The sequence below is a fragment of the Hoplias malabaricus genome, chromosome 2 (assembly GCF_029633855.1).
Source record: "Hoplias malabaricus isolate fHopMal1 chromosome 2, fHopMal1.hap1, whole genome shotgun sequence".
In the NCBI taxonomy this organism is placed as follows: Eukaryota; Metazoa; Chordata; class Actinopteri; order Characiformes; family Erythrinidae; genus Hoplias; species Hoplias malabaricus.
This window is the reverse complement of record NC_089801.1, coordinates 30,848,223-30,852,491: the sequence shown is the minus strand read 5'-3', so window position 1 is coordinate 30,852,491 and position 4,269 is coordinate 30,848,223.

Below are 4,269 nucleotides of genomic sequence, written 5' to 3'. Positions count from 1 at the left end.
TGTTAAATCACTTACACAATTGGTGTTACAAATAAACAGCTTTGCCCCATGACTGATTGGCAAGCAGAGGGGTCCAGCTGTGCCCCACTAAACACTGTGTGTGCCCCAGTACAACAAGTAGTCTTGAAATTGTGTAACCAAGGTTTTTATGCACAACTTTCAACTTTTTTTTTTTCTTCCCAAAAGTCTGGCTTTTTCAGTATTAGCCATGTTGGTTGACAAAAGTATAAGCTCTGAAGGTCCAGAGGACAGCAAAGTTTAATCACTACACCTTCCTTGGATGAAAGTTAGCCTAGCAGGCAATGAATGGCCAGGGGAAGGAAAGGTTATTCAATATTCAAGTGCATGAAAAATGCATACATGTGTGTGAGCGGGCATGTGTGTGTGAACCTGCTCAGGTCAGAGAGGTGTCCTGCTGGCCTTTGAGATGAAAGGGACCTTATTTATGGGTCAGAGCACTTAAGATTCTGTGCGTATGTGTGACTTGGGCTGATCCGGAGCAGAACATTCCCTCCCAAAAGAAGTAAATGAAAAAAAAAAAAAAAAAAAAGGCTCGCTGCCACTCTGATCTTCCACTTCAGCGGTGTGGTGATGTTTCTGTGGGTTTTAACCTCCTGCCCCCAGTGCAATCAAAGAGAACGATAGAAAGATTGGGAGGTGAAGTGGCGAAGAAACGAGTGTAAAAGCAGTCTGAAGGGATGACAAAAGCTGAAGGAGGAGGAGTGATGGAATGACACATCTGAACATCAATTCCATCATTTCAAGAGGTTGTCACAAAAAAAGTTGATGCTGCTCGGCTCCCCATCCGTGCTCGTCCTGATGCAGAAACACAAAGCTGTGATGTGTCAGAACTAGTAAAATGGCCGCCAGCTGGGCGAGAACAGCGTGAAAATGCTTGTCTGTGGAGCTCTGTGAAGGTAAACACAGGCAATACCGACCTGTCACATAAACACATCCCTTTATCACCTTGTATTTGGCCTTTATCTAGGTATTTTTATTTGTGTGTGTGTGTGTGTACCAGGAATAGGTCACACTGTTGGGACCAGTGTGTTTACACTCTCACATTATAGGGTTCAGCTGGCCCCCAAATGTAAATCATTACATGTTTAGCTGAATTCAAGTTTGGGCTAAAGGATGACAGAATATTCCAGAGAACCAAATATTTAATGGATTAAAATAGTGAACATCGCCTTTAAGCTAGCATTTATGGAAACACAAAGGGCAGGTCTATACAAAAAGAAATATGTAATGTCCCCACAATTCATAGGCAAGATCCAGCTGGATTAATCCCTGATTAATATAGGTTTTGTGCTTTTTTTCCCAAATACCGATAGATATATCACATATGGTGGCTCATTCTGGTGAATCTTCGAGGGCACTTTGCATGAGTAGTTGAGAAGCAATCAAGTGCACTTCAGAAGCATGCACGTTTGCACTTTCTAGTCTTTGGACATCTTGTTTAAAAAGCAGACAACTGCTTGTTAAGCAGTGATTTACAGTCACAGGCTAATTCCATTCTTTCCCGACTTCAGTCATATTGACTGTGGTCAGCTCTGACCATGGTTCAGCTCCAGCTCAGCTGATTAATGGGTGGCTGTGGAGGAGTTTATCCATCAATCTCTTCCTACAAAACCTTGGCCCACTGACAAAGCAGCCTATGGAACCCATCGTGCATTAGTCCGCTGAGTAATCGAGCCTGTCTGCTCTATGGAACTAGTTTTTGAGGCTGACTAGACTTCTGAATCGCAGGGTCCAGCTGTGAAAGGAGTAAAGGAACCGAGGAGCTAAAGCCTGAGCTTTTACATCCTACCTGCTAATTTATCTTGATTGCCTCCCAGCTCATTTGTCTTGATTCTTTTCCAAGCTGCTCTTTTGGCTAATAGAGAGGGAAGATCTTGGCTAATTACCAGAGTAAACTCCACAGGGTACACACTAATGAGCTGGGGTGATATCATCATCATCATGATCATCATCATTATAAATCTTGATCTGAAAATGTATATTTACGAGTGTAGAAATCATCATCAAGGTCAACCCTTGCTGTGACATCAGAAGAACTGTCACTGTGGTAGTACCTTTCGCTGTCACTGTGTTGGGACCCTTAGTGTTAGGTCTTAGCACCCATAATTCGGGAATATTATTGAAGAATGGCACTTCAGCCATGAATGAACTTTTTCTTGCTGTCCCGGAGATTGAACCGGCAAACCATGCAGCCTCAAGCTCGCTTCTCTAACCTCAATGTGCACAGCTGCCCCCATATAATTGTAATTTTCATTTTAACTCCAGATTTTATTTGGTATTCTACTTAAAACACTACTATTATAAAAACATACAGATATTCAGATTCTGGAGAAGGGAATGTAATTCTGGGCCCTGCCTGTTCAAGAAATTTTTTGTTCAAGACTTTTCCGGTTGTCCATTTACAGTCCCCATAACTGCTAATATTCTTCAGAATGTGTTTCACTTTTAAAATTTGATTTGCGAGTAGATTCAGACAGGATTAAAAACTCTTGGGGTCCTAGCATAGTATGTTCTTTAACAGCAGATCGAAATTCACATCTTGTGATTTGTGTTATTTGGTGGAGAAACAAAAAAATAGGTTAAATAGGTTAGAAAAGTTGAAAAGGTTGGGTAATAATGCTGGTGACACAAAATAATAACTGGAAAATCACTGAGACAAAAAAGAAATAAAGAAAATAAATAAGTAAATAAATATAAATCTTCTTCCATTTGCCTCTGACCACAAGGCCACCCTGTTCATTTGTATTGGCCTCTAAATCCCATTGTCGCCTTGTGGCAGGTTCAAGACAAGATGCATCAAAACAGAGTCATGCTGATATTTTCCACCAATTTCAGTCAAAAGTACAGGGTTTCTTCTGAACACTATGTTATTTTTTTTTGTTTTATCAGGATAAGTGGAAGGTAAGATATTACAAAAATTGCCAAAATAATGGGGCTCCAGGGGCCTAGAGGTTGTGGGTTCGATTTGGTGTGTTCTCCCTGTGTTTGCGTGGGTTTCCTCCGGGTGCTCCGGTTTCCTCCCACAGCCCAAAAACACACGTTGGTAGGTGGATTGGCGACTCAAAAGTGTCCGTAGGTGTGAGTGAATGTGTGTGTGTGTGTCTGTGTTGCCCTGTAAAGGACTGGCCCCCTCCCACCTTACGCCCAATGATTCCAGGTAGGCTCTGGACACACTGCAACCCTGAACTGGATAAGCGGTTACAGATAATGAATGAAAGAATGAATGCCAAAATAATGTTAAATGGCCAAATTGTACAAAGGTGTACCAAAGTGAATTTAATCTGACCAAACCAGAAGAGGATATAAAGTCAGTTGACCACAGGGTTCAAACAAATACTTGAAGCTCTTTAAAAGATTGAAGAAATCAAGGGCTAATATAAACAGATATTTCTTATTGTAGACTTTGCCTAGAACAGTGAGATTTTCCAGCGAGGAATCTGTTTTGGCACTGGTATCATAGAGAACTCAGATCTTATGAAAAATATCACTACGCAAGAGATGCAAAGCACAAAAGACATAGTATGGTTACTGCATTTGGGTCCATTTCAGGCCCTGACCAAGCTATTTCAGATGAGCTTTTTCAAATTTCCCTCAAGCTAAACAAAGAATTTGGCTCTTGATCACATAGTACCAGCCCAGGCTCTGAAATTCCACGGGAGTCTCTCTCTCTCTCTCTCTCTCTCTCTCTCTCTCTCTCTCTCTCACACACACACACACACACACACACACACACACACACACACACTATTGGAGGAGGTGGGTTGCATCATCTTATGACAACGACAAGCTTTCTCGATTTCTCCTTTTGTAGCTGCGGGGCGCCGACTGTTTCCAATCGATTTGCGGAGCGTCTGAAGAAACAGGGCACAGGAGGTTTTTAATTCAAACGCTTCTCTTCCTTCCCTCTTTCCTTCAACCAAGGAAGAGGAGTACTAGCTGTATACCTGAGGTTATCGTTTGATGTTGGCCTAACCTAAGACACTCCGTTTGAAAGAACAACAGTACTGAGAAAAAAGGAAAGAGAAAAGAAACCCTCCCTATTCCTGCACACCTCTGCCAGCTGCTGTTCTGAAGACAATATAGAATCTCCTTTATCATCAGTGTTTCTCCATGGATGACTACTTCTACACCTTCTTCAGCCTTGTATTGTTTCCCCTCCTCTGTAACAGACTGCCATTTGACCACTCCACATTCTAAATGCTATGATGAATCCAGAGGTGAGCACTTGATCACTAGCTATCATTAATG